The sequence below is a fragment of the Bufo bufo genome, chromosome 2 (assembly GCF_905171765.1).
Source record: "Bufo bufo chromosome 2, aBufBuf1.1, whole genome shotgun sequence".
Lineage (NCBI taxonomy): Eukaryota > Metazoa > Chordata > Amphibia > Anura > Bufonidae > Bufo > Bufo bufo.
In genome coordinates this window covers 454,106,282-454,132,833 of record NC_053390.1, presented here as the reverse complement: position 1 = coordinate 454,132,833, position 26,552 = coordinate 454,106,282, and the positions used below count along the sequence as shown (strand labels likewise).

Here is a 26,552-nt window from a genome sequence, read left to right as displayed (position 1 = left end):
AGGAAGGTAAGGTATCATCTTCAGAAAATGTGAAGACCCTATTCTCATCTAAATTAGCTCTTCTAAAAGCCATTAGTATAGCTGTCCTAACTATAAGAAAACTGTTTAACTACATTGCAAACATCAGAAAAGATGATTGTCCCTGAAATTCTCAGGTCTGAACCAATCTCCAAAAACTTTCTCAAACTAAACACATAGCAAGAAAAGGATCCTAAACAAAACCAAATTATTGTGCCTTTTCATAGGTACATAAATTTTATATCAAAATATCCTAATTATAGTGGATTTGATATACACTCACCTAAAGAATTATTAGGAACACCATACTAATACGGTGTTGGACCCCCTTTTGCCTTCAGAACTGCCTTAATTCTACGTGGCATTGATTCAACAAGGTGCTGATAGCAGTCTTTAGAAATGTTGTCCCATATTGATAGGATAGCATCTTGCAGTTGATGGAGATTTGAGGGATGCACATCCAGGGCACGAAGCTCCCGTTCCACCACATCCAAAAGATGCTCTATTGGGTTGAGATCTGGTGACTGTGGGGGCCATTTTAGTACAGTGAACTCATTGTCATGTTCAAGAAACCAATTTGAAATGATTCGAGCTTTGTGACATGGTGCATTATCCTGCTAGAAGTAGCCATCAGAGGATGGGTACATGGTGGTCATGAAGGGATGGACATGGTCAGAAACAATGCTCAGGTAGCCCGTGGCATTTAAACGATGCCCAATTGGCACTAAGGGGCCTAAAGTGTGCCCAGAAAACATCCCCCACACCATTACACCACCACCACCAGCCTGCACAGTGGTAACAAGGCATGATGGATACATGTTCTCATTCTGTTTACGCCAAATTCAGACTCTACCATTTGAATGTCTCAACAGAAATCGAGACTCATCAGACCAGGCAACATTTTTCCAGTCTTCAACAGTCCAATTTTGGTGAGCTTGTGCAAATTGTAGCCTCTTTTTCCTATTTGTAGTGGAGATGAGTGGTACCCGGTGGGGTTTTCTGCTGTTGTAGCCCATCCGCCTCAAGGTTGTGCGTGTTGTGGCTTCACAAATGCTTTGCTGCATACCTCGGTTGTAACGAGTGGTTATTTCAGTCAACGTTGCTCTTCTATCAGCTTGAATCAGTCGGCCCATTCTCCTCTGACCTCTAGCATCCACAAGGCATTTTCGCCCACAGGACTGCCGCATACTGGATGTTTTTCCCTTTTCACACCATTCTTTGTAAACCCTAGAAATGGTTGTGCGTGAAATTCCCAGTAACTGAGCAGATTGTGAAATACTCAGACCGGCCCGTCTGGCACCAACAACCATGCCACGCTCAAAATTGCTTAAATCACCTTTCTTTCCCATTCTGACATTCAGTTTGGATTTCAGGAGATTGTCTTGACCAGGACCACACCCCTAAATGCATTGAAGCAACTGCCATGTGATTGGTTGACTAGATAATTGCATTAATGAGAAATAGAACAGGTGTTCCTAATAATTCTTTAGTTGAGTGTATAATAGGTCATGTGTGTTATATTCACTATTTTGCATGTATTTTAAAGTAGGCCGAAAGAGCTTCATGGAAAGGACACAGTTCATGTACAGTACAGACCAAAAGTTTGGACACACCTTCTCATTCAAAGAGTTTTCTTTATTTTCATGACTATGAAAATTGTAGATTCACACTGAAGGCATCAAAACTATGAACATGTGGAATTATATACATAACAAACAAGTGTGAAACAACTGAAAATATGTCATATTCTATGTTCTTCAAAGTAGCCACCTTTTGCTTTGATTACCGCTTTGCACACTCTTGGCATTCTCTTGATGAGCTTCAAGAGGTAGTCCCCTGAAATGGTTTTCACTTCACAGGTGTGCCCTGATAGGTTTAATAAGTGGGATTTCTTGCCTTATAAGTGGGGTTGGGACCATCAGTTGCGTTGAGGAGAAGTCAGGTGGATACACAGCTGATAGTCCTACTGAATAGACTGTTAGAATTTGTATTATGGCAAGAAAAAAGCAGCTAAGTAAAGAAAAACGAGTGGCCATCATTACTTTAAGAAATGAAGGTCAGTCAGTCAGCCGAAAAATTGGGAAAACTTTGAAAGTAAGGGCTATTTGACCATGAAGGAGAGTGATGGGGTGCTGCACCAGATGACCTGGCCTCCACAGTCAACGGACCTGAACCCAATCGAGATGGTTTGGGGTGAGCTGGACCGCAGAGTGAAGGCAAAAGGGCCAACAAGTGCTAAGCATCTCTGGGAACTCCTTCAAGACTGTTGGAAGACCATTTCAGGGGACTACCTCTTGAAGCTCATCAAAAGAATGCCAAGAGTGTGCAAAGCAGTAATCAAAGCAAAAGGTGGCTACTTTGAAGAACCTAGAATATGACATATTTTCAGTTGTTTCACACTTGTTTGTTATGTATATAATTCCACATGTGTTAATTCATAGTTTTGATGCCTTCATAGTCATGAAAACAAAGAAAACTCTTTGAATGAGAAGGTGTGTCCAAACTTTTGGTCTGTATTGTAGTTTTTTTTTATCTGTAGATGTACCAGTCTGAGAAGAGTCATTCTTGTCTCCTTGTGGATTTATGACTGAGATAAGGATATTTTCTAGACGCATCTGGTGCTAATTACCCCTGTGGTTTAATGTCTATTGATGAAGCAGAAAATCTGTGATATATGTATAATGAACATTACGTTTTTAGTATAAGATAATCAATAGGACATTTGTATCATTTTATATTGTTGAATATTATGAAGGACGTCAATGCATCTATTATCTTATATATTTCTCACTAGGAACGCATACACTCCTAAAGCGTGATGAGAAGAATTTAAAGTGTAGACTGTGTTAATGAGTCCTCGTTCAGGGAGGATGGTGTTATTTTAACTAACAATCAATCAACCGTTGGAGTAACAGAGGAGACACACATATCTGTGAGAGTACAAGGTCCTTTATATTCTTATTGGTACATAAATCTGAGAGTATGGGAAAAGTCTAAATGGTACCACGAAGTCTATGCCTTAATTGGTCTTTGTGTCAAAATTAATCCCTTAGCTCTGATTTAGGATTCCATCTATTATGTGTATAGAATGTAAGAGAAATCAGACCTGAACAGTTAACCCTTAATAATGATGATTCTAGTAGCTTATGCAATAGTGCCACCTAGGTATAAATCGGTAACATTGCATCAACAGCTGAAATGCATTCTGGGTGACGCAGTCACATCCCAGTCATTATCATATGTACATGCCTAACCGACAATGATTGGAAAACTCCAAGTTAGGAAGGTGTGTCTAACTGATAAGTTTGTGATCATAAACCACACACAAGGGAGAGGGAGAAGAAGTAGAAAAAAGGAAGAACAACAAGAGGGAGCAACGGAACGGACTTTAGAGCTGACTTCCCTTAGACTCTGCATATCAACTGCACTCTCGGGTAACGTTTAACTTTATTATGTGTAGTATTGATTGAATTAATTGGCTTGATATTTAGGAAAATCCCCACTTTAGAGCAGATGTATAATGTTAAGTGCTACATCAATATTATCACTATTCAGTAAAGATGCATATTACTGAATATAAGATCTAATATTGATAATCGGAGAAACTCTCTGATTGTAATATTCAATTCCATAGCCGATATCTTGCCTGATAATTTATAACTTATACAAACGGACAATACAAATGTGATCGCACTCTATATCCAGCATTCTGCCCTGCCTCCATGCTGGATGAGACATTGGTGTACATTTTGGCCAAAGCGTAATAAGCCACTCACCGCGTCAAGGTTGCCTCCATTTGAGTGGTCCCTAACACTAGTTCCTACCTGTTCATGGGCCATGACAGCCACACAAAATCCAGAATGCTGGATATAGAGTGCGATCACATTTGTATTCTCCGTTTGTATATGTATTTCGCCATAGTGATCTGCACCTATATACAGGTTGTGCTGACTCAATTCCCAAAATTTTTAATTTATAACTTATGTAGCAATACTACCATATATCCGAGATTAGTCATAGTCTGAGCAGAGCAAGGGTTTGTATCTGTCCTTATCACTATTGTGTATATCTCATAATTGTCGTCGAGACGCTTGTATTATATTTTTATGTTTGAGAGGTAATATGGAACGCTGGTAGTCGTGTTAGAGACATCTAGTGGCAAATTGTGGGTACTGCTTATCACTGTGTATTATTGCATATTATTGACTTTTATATTCATTAAGCTTTGATTGTATCTTGAGTTATTGTATAATAAATTATTAAAATTTTTGCATAGAAGCTTGTACCTTATTTTACTGATTGCACAATATAATTAAATTAACAACTAATTATTTTTGAAGTGTTTTATATGTCAACCTCTAGGATCAATTCCCTTTGAAATTTTCCCTTTGGTACTTTCTTTTATATAAAGCATTTGCTTTATATTCCTGACAAATACTTACAAGGAATCCTAATCAGCTAAGCATGGAAATATTAATTCCTTTCCATCATTACACAGACTCATGGTAAAGAATAGCCACTGACTGTTGGATCATAAATGTGATAGGAAAAACGGTCTTACACTACCAGGTATCGGGTATCTTTCAGAAAAGATACCCGTCTTTTCAGACAAAACAGTCTCTAGACAAAAAGCATAAATGTGAAGATGTTAAATTCTTAAAGCCAGAGAAGTTCTGCATGGAGAGTATGATGGATTTACATTGTCTTTCCCAAAGACATGCATCTTATAAAAAATTTACTTAAAAGATGCCTTTCACGAGATATATATATATATATATATATATATATATATATAGTAAAAACACAGACGTCTTCTCCAATTCAAATGGGGGATTTATCATTGGAATGTCATGGTGTTTGGCCTCTCCAATAACCCTTACACCTTTTACGCGTGTCATGAAGGTTCTAATCTCTCACCTGAGGATGTCAGGAATAACATGCATTTTTATTTAGACAACCTCTTAGTTTTCAACATGGATTTGTCAACTGTTTGCAGACAGAGGCAGGATTTTTTGTAAACATGGAAAAATCTACACAAGTGCCTACAAAGTATTTAACCTTTCTAGGGTTGTCAATAGATACCACAACTTTCACTTTCGTGGTTCCAACAGAAAAATTGTTGAAAGTAATGGTATTCATTAAACACACACTGTCCAGAGAAAGTGTGTCCCTGAAAACATTAGCCAGTCTAATAAGGACTGTCACTAGACACAGCTCTGGTTAGGTAATTTATTGGGACTGTAAAATAGTGTAAATCAGAGGTACACAATTCCAGAAGTAAAAAGGGAAATTATGAATATTGTACATATTGCCTTTCCAATTCCTTGTTCTATAAAACAAGAAACAGCATATATAACCATAACAGCAGTTGTGTCACTAAAAGATTGGGGAGCCCTTTCACAACAGAAAGCTATGAGAGAAAAATGGAATGCTTCAAAGAATAACCTTCATATCAACCTGTTAGAACTCAGAGCACCGTTCAGTCATGTTACAAATGGACAACAGAATGGCGGTAGCATGTGAACAAGATAGGGGGTACAAAATAAACCAAAGAAGCCCTAGATCACAATTTACGTTTATGGGTACAGTATGTTCCCAGACACTCCGAGGTAGAAGACGACTTGTCTGTCCAGAGAAATTTTTTTGTTATCCACGGTAGCACTCAAACAACACCTATTCACAAAGAGAAATCAAACATTCGGTGCCAGTAAAATAAATATGTTTGCATCAGCAACCTGAGCTAAGAATACAATGTTTGTAGCATGGTCTCAAGGAACATGGAGAGTGGACCAAACTAAGGAGCCCATATGCATTTCTTCCCCCATCACCCTTCTCTTAAATTATTTTGAAAATTCAGGACGACAGGGTCCTACCATTGGTGATTGTATACCCAGTGTGGCCTTCCAAGCCAAATGTAAAAAATAAACTATTACACAGTTTCTCTTAGCTTCAAAGATTTACTGCAGTTCATTCTGGTTTCAGTTATGAAACAGTTGAAACCTTTCAACTCTGGTTGTGTATTATTGATACTACCTATGATCTTAGGTTAATGTGGAAAAAGGATTAGCCATCACTTATCTAAAGAAAAATATTCTAAGGAAAGTACTCGCTCACACAAGACTTTCCCACTCTCATGAGATCTCCCTTCTTCCCTACAGCAGAGAGAGGGGGGCCACCTACACCTAATAGCTGTCTCTTTCCTTAAAATAAAAACCATTTGCAGATCATAGATTCCTGCAAATTGTTCTGTATTATGTTTGGATAATAAAAAATTAACACTATGTATTATGTATAATTTATATCAGATTTATTTATTATGACCATAAAATATAGAAATGTTATAGTGACTAAGACCATGATACAGGACTCAAAGAAGTCCATAGGGCCATACTGTACTTTTATATGCTTCTTATTTCATATGGATGGGAAAACATTGAGGCATGTTCCGTCAGATTACATATTACAGATGTATTCTCCCTTAGAAGCATTTCCTAGATAGTATTGAACCACAAGGACTGCATGTACAAAGACATGTGCTTTAGGGTCTATTGTACACTACATTGGCTATCAGCACTCACAAAACTAGATCACATTAACATTTTTATTCTTTGAAAATGGATTGAAAAAATAGTAGCATGAGTAGTAAGAAGCGACACTGCTCGTCAAACTAAAAGTGACAGGTAGACACACACCTTTCCCTGCCCATAACCCCGCCCCAAACCATGCCTAAATACCGCCCATTCAATTATTTATCTAGCTATCAAAAATATAGAGATATAAATATAAAAATATTCAAAAACTATAAATCTATATAAATATACAGAATATAAATATTTTTTTTAAAATACTAGCGTATTTAATGAAATAATAATTAGAAATCTATATAAATATACAAAATATAAATCTGAAAACTTTATATACTAGCATATTTGATAAAATGATATCTATTTTATCTATCTATCTATCAAAAAAATATAAAATATGCTATCTATTTACAGCCAGGTCCATAAATATTGGGACTGGTGGTACTTGACTAGATTAATTTAGTGATAATTATCATAATTTTACAGCTGACAATAAATGCTGGTAACAAGTTCTTATCAGTATATTGAGCTATAGACATGTATTACATATAACTTTTATCATTCATTATGGTTTTTCAATTTGTCCATAAAAATTTTTGGTTGTCTGTGATTTTGGGATAAGTTGTCCAGAAAAACAAAAAATTATGGTTGACAACCCTGCAGGGGAGCCACCAGGCTGCTTTCTCTTGGAATAGTCCCAGTGTAGTTGGCAGCTGACACCCAGAGGTCAGAGAGTCCAGTGCAATACAGAACCAGGTGGAGAATAGGCTGGCAGATTATATGAAAGACCAAGAGAACCACAGACTGCACAAGACAAGGTCGGGCACAGAATACATACAATTCCATGGAACAGACACTGCGGATGGCAAACTGAACTTAGGTCAGAATTCAGACACAGAACATGCAGACAGAATCTGAACAGATACAAACAAAACTTGGAGAAACCAGACAGACAGAACTTGTTGCACCACCAGGGGCAGGACACACAACTCAAAATATATAGCAGAGTAAAATAGCACATAAGACAAACAGGTGCACACACAGAGCCAGGGAAAGTTAACCCTAGCAGTGCTGAATTGAGATACAAAGCACCAATTCACACCCACATGAAACTGACACCAGGATGCACGGAACAGTGGCAAACATGAATTGAACACAATGGCCCATATTCAAACCCATAAGAAGCCAATACTTGTGCACACGGAATAACGGCAACAAGTGAAACGCCACTGTAACAGTGCAAGACCAAGTAAGACACAAGTGTATTGTATTACGGGGGCACATCATCTGGCATATGTGTTAGGGCACAGCTGCTGCTGTTAATACTATGTAGTCAATTTTATGTGATTATTTTATGTTAATGGGGTTGTCCAGTGGGGTAAAATTTTAAGTAAGTGCTCAGAATGGTAAAAAAATGCTTACCAGGTTCCTTCTGATCTCCACTTCGTGGTCTGAGCTCAACACACAGGAAATGGCAGGAATGATCACTCAGCTAGTCAGTGGCTGAAGTGCGTCACCAGTGTGGCTAGTGATCAACTGAGCAGCCATCTCAAGCTATTTCCTGTGTGTCATGCCTGGTCCAATGTGGAGACTAATTGGGTCCAGGTAAGCATCGAACAGATTCAGTGGGGGATTGTTGAAGGTGAGTGTAATGGAAAGCTGATATGAGTGTATAGCAATGGCCACAAAAGGGTTACTTTCTGGGGTAGAGGACAGAAAACCTTTTGCATGCTTGACCATGTGGACAGTAAAAAGTATACAATGTGATCTATATATTTTTTTTTAAAGCCTGAGGAGCGTGCTTTCTACACCCGTGCAACAAAATCGTGCAGCGTGCCACACCAAAAACGTGCACTAGGTACGGTCCATCGCAGGCCCTCTTCCAAAGAAGAAGGGCCCCCATAAACCTTTCCCAGTCCCTCCGGGCCAGAAGGCTCCAGCAAGGGACAGGGACAAAACAGGTAACGCCCAGCCGAAGCCGGGGGTACACCCAGGCAACCCTCAGACAAAGCCGAGGGTACGCCACGTCTACCTAGGCGCCACCCCAGGTGTAGCACGGAGCCTCAACAACTAGGCTGGTCTCTCCACGAAGGGGGAGACCAAGGGGTTTGGCAGAGGGGTGCGCAACCGGGATGGCCACACACACACCCTCTAGGGGGGTACCCGTAAGGACGCCGTACCCAAGAAATCCCAGTGACACACAATGTGAAAAGTGAACATAAAAAATAAATAAGTGAATGTGTGCCATTACGGCCCGGACATTCGACCGGAATTATAAAAATTCCTCATCTTTTCTGGGCCGAAGCTGAGCAAAGAGAGGTGAGTGCGCTCAAAATTTATGAAAGTGAAGTGCGTGCAAATGTGCCATTACTCAGTGGGCTCCCACCCGCAGTGAGTTCCGGCACCCCAGGGTCACCACTCCTAGGGCACTTCTGCACCTCAGGCTTTCAAGCATCTCAGCCCCTGGCTTAGATCCAGCAGAGGCCTTGGTCACCTAGCAAGGGTACCTTTAAACCCAAGCCGTACACCCTAGGCTTGCTGTGTGGTTCTCTGCTCTAAATCCAGTCAGGGCTCTGTCCACCAGGAATCTAAGAACAGATACTACACTTGATCTTAGCCAAAAGTCTGAGAAGCCAAGCCTGGATACTCATATCTTAAAAGAACAGCAAATAGACATTTGTGCACAACTAGCTATTTAAAGGGAATCTGTCACCTGCTTTTACCATTTTAAGCTGTCACCATCGCCATGTTCACTAAAGTACCTTATTTCCAGCAGTCTTCTTCTTACTTTATTTCGTTTTGTCCTTTTGATAAAAAAAAGCCCTTTTTATGATATGCTAATGAGGCTCCAAGGTGCCCAGAGGGGCGTTTTTTTTAATCTCCGGTGCCCAGTGACGCCCCCCTACAGTGCCCAGCCCGCCTTAATTTGAATCCCAAGAACGCCTCCTGATCCTGAAATAACCTCCCACAGCCCCGGCAAATGGTTCCGCCCCCTCCCCACGTCATCTTCTACCTTCTAGAAATGCCCCGTCCTTCTTCCTGTCGGCGGCCAGAAAACTCATGCAGGCGCAGTACCGACTGCGGCCTGCGCCTGCGCGATCATCAACCTCCTCAGGGCAACAGCACTCATATTACATCCCTGGGCTCGGCGCATGCCCAGTGAGACTTTTAAGGCTGTTGCCCTCAGGAGCTTGATGATTGCGCAGGCGGTACTGGGCCTGCGCGAGTTTTCTGGCCGCCGACAGGAAGAAGGACGGGGCATTTCTAGAAGGTAGAAGATGACGTGGGGAAGAGGCGGAACCGTTTGCTGGGGCTGTGGGAGGCTATTTCAGGATCAGGAGGCGTTCTTGGGATTCAAATTAAGGCGGGCTGGGCACCGGAGAGGAAAAAAAACGCCCCTCTGGGCACCTTGGAGCCTCATTAGCATATCATAAAAAGGGCTTTTTTTATCTAAAGGACAAAAACGAAATAAAGTAAGAAGAAGACTGCTGGAAATAAGGTACTTTAGTGAACATGGCGATGGTGACAGCTTAAAATGGTAAAAGCAGGTGACAGATTCCCTTTAATATTCCAGGTCCCCCCATGCCCTATTGTCCAGTAGTAACCCATGCTTTTGACTAATAAATTACTGGGAGGTTCTGAAACCTGAACCAAAGGTGGAGGCATACAACATTTTTTAAACAATAATTAGGGTTCATAGTTTCTGTGGACCAGTCAAGACTGCAATATGAATGCATTAACCATTTGCTCTGCCTACCCTCAAGGCACAGAAGACTTATGTTAGGTCTCCTGTTATTTTCTCCCTTTGAGGTGGGTGGAATGACTTGTCTCTTCACATTTGGCTATGTTTCTGTGGGTGAAATAAAGGTGATACCTTCTGGAGCACATTGCCTGTCATTTGGTCCTTGTGTGTTATCTTCACAGCAGGATTTCAGAGCTCAGGTGACATAGGCTGTTTTCTTTCTACTATACTGATATGGCTTAAGTGAGGTTTAACTCCTGCACCCTGTCGAAAACTAAGACTTATGACTTGATATTCAGGAATAATTTAATAATGTACACAGAATCGTCTTCTAGGTCTTCTATTGCATCTATCTCTTAAACTAGAAGCAATATTTAACTTTATGCTTTCCATATTTGCTGTAATTGCCTTTTCCCAAAGCTCAAAATAACCGCACAGGCTTCAGCTAAGTGGCTGTTTATGAAAATTTAATGATAGTTACCATCAAGTAACTATCCAGCATTTAGTGGACTATACGTTTCTTTTTAATTCTCCTGTTATATATGGGATGTTTTATGTTTTCTACCTCTATTAAGCTCATTAGTTGCAGGGTTGTTACATTAGCACATGCGCACAACTTTGACTAAGTAACGTACCTAGAGAAATTCCAAATGACTTTACTGTATGCCATCATAGCTCTAGGCATATACCATATTTTTCGCCCTATAAGACGCACCGGACCATAAGACACACCTAGGTTTTAGAGGGGGACAATAAGAATTTTTTTGGCATTACACCTCAGGTCAGACCACCAACCAGCCCCCCAATGTTAATCAGACCTCAGCTGACAGCCCCAATCAGACCCCCAATGTTAATAAGACCTCAGCTCAGACCCCAATGTAAATGGCCCCCAATCAGACCTCAGATAAGAGCCCCTTGCCTCTCATCACCCCATGCCTCTCATTAGCCCCCAATATCAGCCCTTATGCCTCTCATTAGCCCCCATATCAGCCCTTATGCCTCATTAGCCCCCATTATCAGCCCTTATGCCTCATTAGCCCCCATTATGCCTCTCATTAGCCCCCATTATGCCTCTCATTAGCCCCCATCAGCCATTATGCCTCTCATTAGCCCCCATCAGCCATTATGCCTCTCATTAGCCCCCATCAGCCATTATGCCCCCAGCAGCCTCATGTTTTATAAAATAAAAAAACACTTACCTCTCCTGCTCCTGGACGCCACCGCTCCTCATCGTCCGCGCTCGGTCTTCCTCCTCCTCCGTCTGGTGCACTGTGAACTGGCGCGCACAGTGTAAGGTCACAGTGCGCCTTCACGCTGTGCGCAGCACTGCACAGCCGACAGCCGAGGACCAGGAAGTGGTGAGTACAGATCTTTCACCGCTTCCCGGTCCTCTGGTACTAATAAGCGCAGTCCACCTAGTATTCGGTAGGGTACTTTCAATGGAGGCAGACCACGCAACTGCTATGGGGGAAGGGCGTTTGGTGCAGAATTCCTTCTCTTCCCAAAGTGAAAACATTATATTTTCATGCAGCCACCACTAAGGAGAGTTTGGTGCAAACAGATTATTATGGTTTACAGCCATTTTTGTAATACAAGGGAGGCAGGAGATTTATCAATATATTTATGCCAGTTTTCTGGCACAAAATACATAGAGAAATAAGGTGTTCAGAAAGAGCGCCATTTTAATGAAGCATCTGTTCCACGTTTTCTGACAGAAGTGGGATACATTGGCTGAGTGGCCATGTATGACTTTTTTATTGCAATTTTTTTTTTTTATTAAACATTCTTCTGCTTCATGAAAAAAAAATATGGGATCAAGTGAAAATCAGGACCCCCTGGATTATTTATTTTAATTTACTGTATATTACTATATTTCTTAACACCTGCCAATATTTTTTGTGATAATTAATGATTGATATATATAGTTTATTACTTGCTTTACATTTCATTAAGAAAATTAGTGAAATAAATTAAAATAAATAATCCAGGGGAACATATTCTTCACTTGATCAATAAAATGTAAAGTCATTAGAAATCTGGGGTGTTGCGTTTTGCATTCTACTGTACATTGCCTGGGAGTGACTGATGCACGTATACTGTGAAACTGGGGGAGGGCAGGGGGTCAATACTAAGTTATGCTGTGGGGCTCTATGAGTTCTGTGTATGCTCCTGCAAGTATTAGGGCTCATTTATGCTCAGCACTACATCTGTGTAGTATGGAGCTGTGATACAGCACCCACTGCACTATTTGAGACCATACTGTGCCTCCGGTTGTCTCCAATTTCACAAAGAGGCATAAGTCACTGCATCAAATTCTGTATTACGGGGGGGCGGAATATTCTTTGCTGTACAGAGGCCCCATACAATGGCACACAACACACAAATTACCTATGACACCATACTCTGCACATGTTTTAGGCACATGACTTCTGAATCCATTCACAGTATGTTAGTTATAAAACGTTCATTTATAATATAAAGAGTTGGTTATGGGTAAGAATCATATTTGTATTCTTTAACCAATTGAGGGCTAGCGCTGTACATGTCCAGCAAAAGATGTCTTTATAAAGATATGGGTGCTGTAGTCGCGACCGGCGATAAAGCCACGGCACTTGTGACCACAGCATCTTAGGTGGTTTCCCCTGGAAGCTCTGTGCTCCCGGTGGCTGAATGGTTTCTCCACATGCTGATTGGGGGAGCCGTTCATTGTCAGCGTCAGCCTGGGTCTGTCTGAAGAAACGCATGCTATTGCAGTTGTAGTTCCTATGGAAAACATCTGCAGTGAATTGCAATAGCTTCTTATAGTCACCTAGTGTGTCATAAATAAAATAAAAATGTTTTAATATGAAAAAATATACCGGTAAATGTAAATTAAAATCACTCCTTGCCCTATAATAAAAAAAAACAATAAAAAATAAACATCATAGGCATCGCTGCATCCCAAAATGCCCAAACTATTAAAATATAAATGTAGAGTGAACACCGTAGCAGAATAAGAATTAAAATGGATGATTTGCAATTTTTTCATCACTTCCCAAAAAATGTAATAAAAAGTGATCAAAAGTCATACACACTACAAAATGGTATCAGTGAAAGCTACAGATCACTCGCAAAAGATTAGTTTGTATAAAAAAAACTGGAGTAAAAATTCTTAACAAAAGTGTTTAACCACCTCCGGACCGCCTAACGCAGGATTGCGTTCCGGAGGTGGCAGCGCTGCGCAGAGTCACGCATATACGCGTCATCTCGCGAGACGCGAGATTTCGCTCAAAGCCGGCCCGCGCATGCGCATCGCGGGCCGGCAAAATTAAAAGAAGTATTTCGTCACCAGCCTGCCAGCAACGATCATTGGCTGGCAGGCTGGCGATTTTCAAAAAATCCAATCCAAAGTCATATAACAGATCATATTAGTAAATATGATCTGTTATATGGCTTGTCTGCTCCTGTGCTGGTCCTTTTCGTCGGTTGGATCCAGCACAGGAGCAGACTGAACTGTGAGTAGCACCAACACTACACCTTAGCCCCAGATCACCCACCTGCACCCCAATTAACCCTTTGATCACCCCTTTGATCGCCCCTGTCAATCACTAGTGAAAGGAAAAAAAGTGATCAGTGTAAACTGTCACTTTTTTTTTTTCACTGGTATTGGCTGTTAGGTTTTAGGGATAGTTTAGGCCCCTTGGTTAGGTAGTTAGCGTCAGTTAGCGCCCACCCCACTGCACCGCAGTCACTTTTATTCGCTGTTTAGCGTATCGCTAATCAGCTTTTGTACTTTTATATTATCTGTAAGTGATCAAAACTGATCACGGTCAGATCTATAATAGTATTAGTGTCACCTTAGCTCGCCCTCCACCCAAAACGCAGTGTTTGCCCGATCAGGCCTGATCGGTCGCCCACACGTGCGTTCACCCACGCCCGCCCCACCGCAGTGACAAAAAATATATATTTTTTGATCACTGCACATTCATTTTACACGCACTGCGGCGATAAAAAAATCAGTTTTGATATTTTTTATCAACCGCAGCAGCCTCCGGTACTTCGCTAGCCTCCCCTTTGTAAGACAGGTTTGCTTTTTTTCTTGGGTAGTCTCAGGGAATACCCCTAAATTTAGTAGTCCAAAATGTCAAACAGGGGGTATTCTTCTGAAGAGGCCTACAGGATTCTGACCCAGTCGGATGAGGAGTGGGAACCCTCATCTGACGAATCTAGCGGGTCAGAATATGAACCTGTGGAAAGCAGTGGCTCTCTGACCCAAAGTTCGGACGAGGAGGTGGAGGTCCCTGGCAGCACCAGGCGTACCCGGCCCCATGTCGCTAGACCACAGGTTACGCAGGATCCGCTTCAAGAGCAGCAGAGTGGGGCTGTCGCTGCCGGATCACGTGGTGAGGCATACACCAGCAGCGCAGCCCTTCCTGGACCTAGTACCAGCACTGCCGTACAACATGGTGAAGTAGCGAGCACCAGAAGGGCAGTTGAAGCTGGTACGGTGGCACGTGCAATAGTTACCCCGTCGCAGCCACCGCAAAGACGGGCCCGTAGAGCCCCTAGAGTCCCTGAGGTGCTGGCAAATCCTGATTGGCAGTCACCAACTTCAGCCGCACCAGTAGTTCCCCCTTTCACCGCCCAGTCTGGAGTTCGGGTTGAGACGGCTCAAATCGGTTCGGCCCTGGGATTTTTTGAGCTGTTCTTGACTGCGGAGCTCTTGGACTTAGTCGTGGCAGAGACCAACCAGTATGCCACACAATTTATAACCGCTAACCCGGGAAGCTATTATGCCCAGCCTTTCCGGTGGAAACCAGTCCAAGTTTCCGAACTTAAAATTTTTTTGGGCCTTCTCCTCAACATGGGCCTGACAAAAAAGCATGAATTGCGGTCATATTGGTCAACGCACCCAATTCATCACATGCCCATGTTCTCTGCTGCTATGTCCAGGACACGATTTGCGACCATCCTACGTTTTCTGCATTTTAGCGACAATACCACCTCCCGTCCCAGAGGCCACCCTGCTTTTGACCGGCTCCACAAAATTCGGCCCCTCATAGACCATTTCAACCTGAAATTTGCAGATTTGTATACCCCTGAGCAAAACATCTGCGTAGACGAGTCCCTAATACATTTTACCGGGCGCCTTGGCTTCAAACAATACATCCCAAGCAAGCGTGCCCGGTATGGGGTCAAATTGTATAAGCTCTGTGAAAGGGCCACAGGCTATACCCACAAATTTCGGATCTATGAGGGAAAAGATCAGACCCTGGAGCCGGTCGGTTGCCCTGACTACCTGGGGAGCAGTGGGAAGACAGTCTGGGACTTGGTGTCACCCTTATTCGGCAAGGGGTACCATCTTTATGTGGACAATTTCTACACAAGTGTGGCCCTCTTTAGGCATTTGTTTCTAGAACGGATTTGCGCCTGTGGCACCACGCAAACTAGTCACGTGGGCTTCCCCCAACGGCTTGTAACCACCCGTCTTGCAAGGGGGCAGAGGGCTGCCTTGTGTAACGAAGAACTGCTCGCGGTGAAATGGAGAGACAAGCGTGACGTTTACATGCTCTCCTCCATTCACGCAGACACGACAATCCAAATTGAGCGAGCAACCCGTGTCATTGAAAAGCCCCTCTGTGTCCACGACTATAATGCGCTCATGGGAGGGGTGGACTTCAATGACCAGATGTTGTCTCCGTATTTAGTTTCCCGCAGAACCAGACGCTGGTATAAGAAGGTGTCTGTATATTTAATTCAATTGGCGCTCTACAATAGTTTTGTTCTCTACAGTAAGGCTGGGAGAACAGGATCCTTCCTCAAATTCCAGGAAGAGATCATCGAGAACCTCCTTTACCCAGGAGGTTCCGTGGCCCCATCCACCAGTGTAGTTAGCCGTCTACACGAGCGACATTTCCCCAGTGTCGTTCCTGGTACCTCAACCCAACCGTCACCCCGAAAAAGATGTTGTGTCTGTAGCAGGAGTGAAATAAGGCGTGACACCCGCTATTTCTGTCCTGACTGTGCTGACCACCCTGCCCTATGCTATGGAGAGTGTTTCCGGAAGTACCACACACAGGTACACCTAGCATAGGGATCACATCTCACCAGGACAGGCACACAGGGCTATTAGGGCCCATTCACTCACAGCTGCTGCAAACCTCTCCTTTCACCTGGGATAAAGTGCATAACGTACTTCGCCACATCTTTGGGCGATTTGCGCTTTGCACATTGTCCCATGGGGAAGGAGAGGTTTGTTCTATAAAAGGTAAAAAAAACTAAACAAAAAAAAAAAATACCGGTAAGTAAAAAAGTTAAATGTTCAGTTAAAAAAGTTTAAAAAAAGTTTCTATGTTCTGTTCAACAGTTAATAAAGTTATTGCTTTGCGGCCTGGTTTTTTCATTTTTGTTTTGTTTTTTTTACCTTTCAGGTGGACCAACCGATCGACTAGCTGCAGCACTGATGTGCATTCGGACAGAAGCATTGCGCTGCTGTCAGATTACACGCAAGTCGGTGTATGCGGCGCTGCAAGACGAGATTTCTCCTCTGCAGTAAAAGATACGTTTGCCGAGGCATATGAGCTGAGGAGGTGGCGGTGTTCATATACTTTGGCAAACACTTTGTATATATAAAAAAAAAAATCCCGGCAATGATTTATTCATCCACATCGATTGATGTGAATGGAGAAATCGGGTTTGCCAGGGCATACGAGCTGAAGTGGGTATGGATGTTGGGCGGAGCTCCTATGTCCTGGCAGACGCCTTTCCCCTCCTTTTTCTTTTTTTGGCAGAGATTTTTTCATCCACATTGATCGATGCGAATGAAGAAATCTGTGCCGTTCATTTTTTTCTTTCAGCCCAGAGGCTGAACGGAAAAAAAAAATCTCATTACCCGTATGCTCAATATAAGGAGAATAGCAGAAACTCCTAATGCTGGGCATACATGTAATGATTGCGGAGACCCTCAAATGCCAGGGCAGTACAAACACCCCACAAATAACACCATTTTGGAAAGAAGACACCCCAAGGTATTCGCTGAGGGGCATATTGAGTCCATGAAAGATTGAAATTTTTGTCCCAAGTTAGCGGAAAGGGAGACTTTGTGAGAACAAAATCAAAAAAATCTATTTCCGCTAACTTGTGCCAAAAATTTTTTTTTCAATGAACTCGCCATGCCCCTCATTGAATACCTTGGGGTGTCTTCTTTCCAAAATGGGGTCACATGTGGGGTATTTATACTGCCCTGGCATTTTAGGGGCCCCAAAGCGTGAGAAGAAGTCTGGTATCCAAATGTCTAAAAATGCCCTCCTAAAAGGAATTTGGGCACCTTTGCCCACCTAGGCTGCAAAAAAGTGTCACACATGTGGTATCTCCGTATTCAGCAGAAGTTGGGGAATATGTTTTGGGGTGTCATTTTACATATACCCATGCTGGGTGAGATAAATATCTTGGTCAAATGCCAACTTTGTATAAAAAAAATGGGAAAAGTTGTCTTTTGCCAAGATATTTCTCTCACCCAGCATGGGTATATGTAAAATGACACCCCAAAACACATTCCCCACCTTCTCCTGAGTACGGAGATACCAGATGTGTGACACTTTTTTGCAGCCTAGGTGGGCAAAGGGGCCCACATTCCAAAGAGCACCTTTCGGATTTCACAGGTCATTTACCTACTTACCAGACATTAGGGCCCCTGGAAAATGCCAGGGCAGTATAACTACCCCACAAGTGACCCCATTTTGGAAAGAAGACACCCCAAGGTATTCCGTGAGGGGCATGGCAAGTTCCTAGAATTTTTTATTTTTTGTCACAAGTTAGTGGAAAATGATGATTTTTTTTTTCATACAAAGTCTCATATTCCACTAACTTGTGACAAAAAATAAAAATTTCCATGAACTCACTATGCCCATCAGCGAATACCTTGGGGTCTCTTCTTTCCAAAATGGGGTCACTTGTGGGGTAGTTATACTGCCCTGGCATTCTAGGGGCCCAAATGTGTGGTAAGGAGTTTGAAATCAAATTCTGAAAAAAATGACCAGTGAAATCCGAAAGGTGCTCTTTGGAATATGGGCCCCTTTGCCCACCTAGGCTGCAAAAAAGTGTCACACATCTGGTATCTCCGTACTCAGGAGAAGGTGGGGAATGTGTTTTGGGGTGTCATTTTACATATACCCATGCTGGGTGAAAGAAATATCTTGGCAAAAGACAACTTTTCCCATTTTTTTATACAAAGTTGGCATTTGACCAAGATATTTATCTCACCCAGCATGGGTATATGTAAAAAGACACCCCAAAACACATTCCTCAACTTCTCCTGAGTACGGGGATACCAGATGTGTGACACTTTTTTGCAGCCTAGGTGGGCAAAGGGGCCCACATTCCAAAGAGCACCTTTTGGATTTCATAGGTCATTTTTTACTGAATTTGATTTCAAACTCCTTACCACACATTTGGGCCCCTAGAATGCCAGGGCAGTATAACTACCCCACAAGTGACCCCATTTTGGAAAGAAGAGACCCCGAAGGTATTCGCTGATGGGCATAGTGAGTTCATGGAAGTTTTTATTTTTTGTCACAAGTTAGTGGAATATGAGACTTTGTATGAAAAAAAAATAAAATAAAAAAAATCATCATTTTCCACTAACTTGTGACAAAAAATAAAAAATTCTAGGAACTTGCCATGCCCCTCACGGAATACCTTGGGGTGTCTTCTTTCCAAAATGGGGTCACTTGTGGGGTAGTTATACTGCCCTGGCATTCTAGGGGCCCAAATGTGTGGTAAGGAGTTTGAAATCAAATTCTGAAAAAAATGACCTGTCAAATCCGAAAGGTGCTCTTTGGAATATGGGCCCCTTTGCCCACCTAGGCTGCAAAAAAGTGTCACACATCTGGTATCTCCGTACTCAGGAGAAGGTGGGGAATGTGTTTTGGGGTGTCATTTTATATATACCCATGCTGGGTGAGATAAATATCTTGGTCAAATGCCAACTTTGTATAAAAAAATGGGAAAAGTTGTCTTTTGCCAAGATATTTCTCTCACCCAGCATGGGTATATATAAAATGACACCCCAAAACACATTCCCCACCTTCTCCTGAGTACGGAGATACCAGATGTGTGACACTTTTTTGCAGCCTAGGTGGGCAAAGGGGCCCATATTCCAAAGAGCACCTTTCGGATTTGACAGGTCATTTTTTTCAGAATTTGATTTCAAACTCCTTACCACACATTTGGGCCCCTAGAATGCCAGGGCAGTATAACTACCCCACAAGTGACCCCATTTTGGAAAGAAGAGACCCCAAGGTATTTCGTGATGGGCATAGTGAGTTCATAGAAGTTTTTATTTTTTGTCACAAGTTAGTGGAATATGAGACTTTGTAAGAAAAAAAAAAAAAAAAAAATCATCATTTTCCGCTAACTTGTGACAAAAAATAAAAAGTTCTATGAACTCACTATGCCCATCAGCGAATACCTTAGGGTGTGTACTTTCTGAAATGGGGTCATTTGTGGGGTGTTTGTACTGTCTGGCCATTGTAGAACCTCAGGAAACATGACAGGTGCTCAGAAAGTCAGAGCTGCTTCAAAAAGCGGAAATTCACATTTTTGTACCATAGTTTGTAAACGCTATAACTTTTACCCAAACCATTTTTTTTTTTACCCAAACATTTTTTTTTTTATCAAAGACATGTAGAACTATAAATTTAGAGCAAAATTTCTATATGGATCTCGTTTTTTTTTGCAAAATTTTACAACTGAAAGTGAAAAATGTCATTTTTTTGCAAAAAAATCGTTAAATTTCGATTAATAACAAAAAAAGTAAAAATGTCAGCAGCAATGAAATACCACCAAATGAAAGCTCTATTAGTGAGAAGAAAAGGAGGTAAAATTCATTTGGGTGGTAAGTTGCATGACCGAGCAATAAACGGTGAAAGTAGTGTAGGTCAGAAGTGTAAAAAGTGGCCTGGTCTTTCAGGGTGTTTAAGCACTGGGGGCTGAAGTGGTTAAAGATACAATATAGACTGTATTTATATTAAGCAAATAGTGTCCAATATTTGATAGATTTGGCGCAAAATCTGGCAATATTCCCCACTGAGTCCTGCAAACTCTCGTAAAATCCAGCTCAGCTGATGTTCTACCAATAGCTTCATTTAGTACTTTAGGTTCATTTAGCAATTTTAGGGCCACAAATCAATTATCATGTCCATTAAGTCCTACAGGTCACCATGATTCATCTTTTAAAGGTTTCATTGCCATCCATCCCTTCAAATCAACCTGTCAGACTAGAGCTGCTTTTAACATATACACTAATGGCACAGAAATTGTAGTACTCCATTAAAGTTATGTGTCACGGCTGAGGATGGGGGAAATCCTCAGCCGTGCGATGCCAGATGCTGTTGGCCTACTCGGCCAGGAGAACAGGATAGGGAGCAGGTCACCTCCTAACAGTGTCCCTACCCTGACCCTAACTCCTAACTGCATGGGCCGACCTTAAAGGTAGGAGGACCCATGCGCAGGAACCTCGGATCCCTAACTCACCCTCCGTCCGGTCCCTGCGCTAGGAGTCAGGGTAAGACGACCTACTCCTCCTAGGCACGGAGGAGCAGGAGTCTCACTGGCCAAGCTGTTGGGAAAAAGGGGAACCAAAACAGACTAACGGAAATGGCAGGTGAACTAAGTAGTTCAACCAACCTGCCACAGCCTTGCTGACTGGATCCCTGAGAACACACAGAATCCAGAACCATTAGCTGCACAAACCAAACGAAGGAAGGACCCAACAGAACATCAGATGGACATCTCACACAACATGACATAAAACATAAAGTGACATTTTCTTTATGACCACAGGGGTGGCTCTCACAGGCAGATAATAACACAGGAGGCTGCTCCAGCAAGCATGGCTGAAACAACCCACTGAGCCATGCTAACAGCGAGGCTATATAGGCCAGGAAGCCACACCCACAGTCAGACACACCCAGTGCACACACACACTAGGAAGGAGGTTAACCCTTCCAACACCAGGGAAGGGAAACATAAATTAAAAGGGAAAGTGTCCAACTCAGAAACACACTGTGGCTGTTGCCGCAGGCAACGACATGGGTGGCAACCATGTCCTGGGAGTCAGCCCGAAGGCCGGGACACTGCCACCACATGTACACCATGCAACCAAACGTTGCCACAGGCAACCACAGTGAGGAGAAGATGTAAGTGTACACCACACAAAACAGAGAGTGCACACCGACATACAAAAGTGCATACATACACACAACTCCTAGGAAACCGCACACATAGCTGTTGTCCGCGGCAACCGCACCTGAGGCCAACTACATTATGCCTCAAGCTGCGGTTGAAACTACAACACAAAACCGCGGGCAACAGTATGCGGCTCCCAAGGAGTCACGGCCAAAACCGTGGCTGTGACATTATGATAGCACTGCATCGTACAGTGCATTCAATCTCCTTTGTGTCCACTGTCATTACCTTGCCTGATGCTGAATTCTAACTAGACTTACCTTTACCTGGGAAAAAATTCCACTTTCTACCCTAGCTTTGTATCTAAAAACACTGGGCACGGAAAAGTGCCCTCTTAATGCCCCCTCAAGCTGCATTCCTGGCCTGATGATGTAACCCTTATGGACCAGTGCTTGAATAGTACAACACTGGCAGGAATCCTAAGTGGTCCAATGCCATACAATTATGGTAATCTTCAAGACACTATGCTTGAACCACTACAAGCTACCAGTGCAACTGCAGATTTAAATTAACTTGCTACAGTATTTTCTTCTACTGTACAAAGTTTCCACTGTAAGCAACACACTACCATAGGTAGCTATTTCAGCAGCAATATAACATTTTCTTTTAAGCACTCAAAAGAGTTAAATTGGCAACTGCTAAAATGTATCATTATGGGTGTCCACCCATTTAGCATTATTGCCCATCTACCCAGGATACAATCCTCCCACAAGGAAAACTGTGTCTAGCAGTTTGCTATTGCTGCTCTAAAATAGCACACAGCCTATTTCATTGATTTAGCATGTGAGCTACATTCGGTGCTGTTAGAACGTCTCAAAATGCACATTCCTGAAAATGTGTGTAGACAATTACAAGACAGTTTTTGAATGGGAGCTGGAAAACAAGGTGTTTGCTGTAGTCACAGAAAATGCGGCCAACATTGTGCCATGAGTCTGAATGTGCAAGGGGTGACATCTGCCATGCTTCACACATTGTGCGAATTTGGTAGTTGATTATGGCATTCACATCATTATAAATAAGGTTGAGATTTCATCACCACTATATTGTTGTTCTGCACTGTTAAAGAAGAAGAACAATGAAAATAACAGAAGTGCCTGAACTGACATGAGCGGATCTGAACAGACTCCAGGGACCAGTTTCTGTTCGGGTTCCAGTTTTTTTACCGAACAAAAAAGTCTGCATACAGGACTTTTTTGTACACTCTTTGTGAGACAATTTAGGATGAAGGCTCCAAATGGAGCTTCCAATGCAGATGTGAACAAACCCTGAGATTAGAGGTAAGCTGATGTTCATTGTTTCATTTCCGTAAAATGTATCTAAACATTTTATGGAAATGAAACATAATGAACATCAGCTTCGCTTTCGGATTACTGACTATGTCCCCCCTCTTAGAGGAGGTGGGAACAGATCCAATGTTCTATTACATAGAGAATTACTGTAGATACACAAGCTTGATACATTGAAACCACATGGACTTAATGTAGATTTCAAAATGAGTGTGTTTTTTGTGAATGCTTGCCCTTGACCCTGTTGTTCTGTTCACATAGCTCTTGCGTATGAATAGTTATACAAGTCAGTCTTGTCCGATTATGGATTATATTTTTTCTAATATATTTTTCTTTTCTCTCTTTAATATATATTTTTTGTTTTCTTTTTTCTAGTGGTTCATTCGTATGTGCGAGATCGGGTGACGACTCGACGTGAAAACTTTTTCTTGTTTATTATTATTATTTTTATTTTTTAATGCTGCACATGTTGTCTGACTGGCATATTGTACAGTTGCTTTTTTATTTATCCCTTTTTCTTTTTGGTTTTCCCATTTTTTATTTTTTTTTCATGCAGTTACAATGCGCCTTATTAGAGCACAGTATTAGGTGGTTTTAGATGGAGCGATTTGTGAGCCTGTCCACTGTTCCCGCTGATTGATCTCACTACTATCTCCTCTTGAGCAGGGATCTGTCTGGGATAAGATATACATCTTGATGGGTTAAATAATCTATTTATATCTGCCATTATGCTGCCCATACATTGAATGGAGTCCAGGCACATAGTGCGCATGCGCTACTTGCGCTGTGCCTTTTGCCCTGTTTTAATATGGACGGCTTGTGTATCACATGACGAGTGCGCATGACTGACATGCGCACTACTCGTTATCATGCTCGTGTGGCCTATGCGTCTCTTGCCCTTCCTGGATGACAATTGACATGCGCAGTATTACAAGTGGAACGTCACAAATGGCGTGTTTATATTATAGTTTCCGATCTGGTGAGTCTCCTCCCTCTCTGCTAACTAATGATACCTATTTATATTGATTTATGACACATGTGTGGGTCATTTTCTTCACTAATATGAATTTATTAATTTTATGTATATTACACTATGCACTTTATATCATCCTGCTCTGACAATCATATATGGCAATCAATTTCTAGAATCATGTTCACATATGGATATTCTGCACTATATATGCACTTTTTTGTATTATTTTTTGTATGATTACTTTTATTAATTGCTAATCTGATGCACATGCACTTTTTGTATAAATATGTTGTATCCACTACCACTTGTTGCTTGAGAAAGGCTCCAGTATAGAGCCGAAACGCTGCGCTTCCAGCATGGGTGAATAAACACCTCTGTTTTTCATGTGAGTGTGCTGCCTGATTTCTATTTTTAGTTTCAAAAAATCATTTATTTGAGAATATAGTGTTCAAAGATGTTTCAGTAGGTTATTACAGTATGCAACAATTTTGCAAAAATAGACAAGATCAATAGTTTTTGCCAAAAAGAAAAGAACAGTAAGTACAACTTAGATCAATCCAGCAGCATAGAGAAATAAGCATACAAAAGGACTGCACAGTATACAATTATTAGATTATAGTGTAAAGGTGTATCTAAGGTCCACTGAGTTTGTGGACAACAGCCAAGGTTCCCAGATCTTCTCAAAATTGACTCTCGTGTCAGACCTGATCGCCGTCAATCGTTCACAAAGAAGCAATTTGTTAACCCTATCTATGACAGCTTGGAGACTAAGTGAGGGTGTGCGCCATTTGAAGGCAACATGAATTCTCGCAGCTAGTGAGATGAATTGTGACAGCTTAAATCTAGATGTAGATAGCCCTGAAGGCTTGTCGCCTAGTAAGCAGTGTGGGATTGTAGCCGGATAATTACAGCCTAGGGTTGTAGTGATTAAAGAATAAATCTGATCCCAAAAACGCCTCACCACTGTACAGCTCCACCAGATGTGTAGCATCGTACCATCCGCGTCACACCCTCTGAAGCATTTTGGAGAGACTTCTGGGTACATATGGTGTAGCCTGGAAGGCACCATGTATGTCCTATGCAAAATTTTTATAGAGGTCTCCGCCAGCGTGACCTGCCAGGAGCCTTTTGTAAGCATTTGGGAACGTTGGAACCATCCAGAAATAGAAGATTCTGTCCCCATGTCACTTTCCTATGCTAACATGTAAGGAAGTTTTACCCCTTCTGGATGGACATCAAGAAGTCCATATATTCTGGACAATAGCCCCTGCTTATATATGGAGTAAGCCATCGTTCTTTCAAAAGGGGTAAAATCCAGTTTCTGGGTAGTTCCAATCAGTGAACTTAAAAAAGAAAAAATCCTATTAACATTGAAGTGTTCTCCTGCAGGAGGGGAGTGTTTTTCTACAAAATCGCCCTTGGATTCCAGTTTTCCCCTTCACAGGAATTTATGTAGGGAGCATAGATTCTTATTGATCCACCATTGGAAGGGTGAGTAATTTAAACCTGGGCGAAACAGTGGGTTACCAAAAATCGGAGTCAGAGGCGATGGTGTAGATTGTAAATTATACTTAAAACGTACTGATCTCCAGAGGATCAATGAGTAATGTGATAGAAGGGATGTGGCGCAGATGGCCGACGGCAACGAGGGAACCGTCCATATCAAGGCTGTCCAGGTATAGGGAACCATGTTAGACATCTCTAGTGAGACCCATAGTGGTTGTTTTTTTCTTTCCAAATGTGTTAAAAATAGTTGGGCCAGTCTTGCAGCTCTGTAATATATCAGAAAATCTGGGACTGATAGTTCCCCCTGTGCTTTGTGCTTGCACATAGTTGACTTAGATATGCGTGGTCTCTTATTAGCCCAGATGAACTTCATGACATCTCTCTGCAGAGACTTTAAATCGGCCGATGGGACAGGGATTGGGAGGGTCCTGAACAGGTATAATAATCTCGGGAGGACTACCATTTTTATTATGTGAATCTTGCCAACCCATGAGACCAGTAAGGAGCTCCAGGATTTCAAATCTTGTCTGATTTTACGGTACATCGAGGGGAAGTTAGATTTGTATACCAGCTCAGTCTTGGTCGGTAGCAGCGTTCCTAGATAGGAAATATAGTGTGGTTTGTGCTGAAAGGGGAAATTACGTAGCAGTAGCTCTCTCGTTTGCGGGGGGACGTTACAGAGGAGAAGTTCAGATTTATTGTGGTTAATTTTAAGGCCAGATACCTCCGAAAAGTTTTGAAATAATTGCAGTAAATTTGGGAGGGATATGATGGGGTTAGTAATGGACATTAGCAGGTCGTCAGCAAATAATCTTAGTTTATATTCTGTCCCCTTCACAGTCACTCCTTTGATATTAGGGTTGTTCCTAATGTGGATGGCCAGGGGTTCCATTGCCATGGCGAAAAGAGCTGGGGATAAGGGGCACTCTTGTCGAATACCTCTGTGAATCCGTATAGGGGATAGGCAAGAGGTAGGGAGTTTAAGGTGCGCTTCGGGGCAAGAATACAAAGAGCTTACTGCTGCGAGGAATGGACCTTCCACACCCATTTTAGCAAGGACTTTATGCAGTTAGTTCCAGGAAACCGAGTCGAAGGCTTTTTGTATGTCTAACACTAACAGTGTTAGGGGGATATTGCTCTGGTTAGCTTCTTGAATGAGAATTAATACTTTTCTAATCTTGTCAGGGGCTTCTCTCCCGGGTATAAACCCCACCTGG

General features: G+C 42.1%; 1 protein-coding gene across 1 annotated transcript in view; it reads right to left on the bottom strand.

Moving 5' to 3' along the window:
- The window catches only part of APC2 (APC regulator of WNT signaling pathway 2), a gene marked incomplete at its 5' end in the record, with an annotated part of 88,687 nt that overhangs the window by 13,905 nt on the left and 48,230 nt on the right, over nt 1-26,552 (bottom strand). The gene's annotated exons all lie outside the window — the stretch shown is intronic.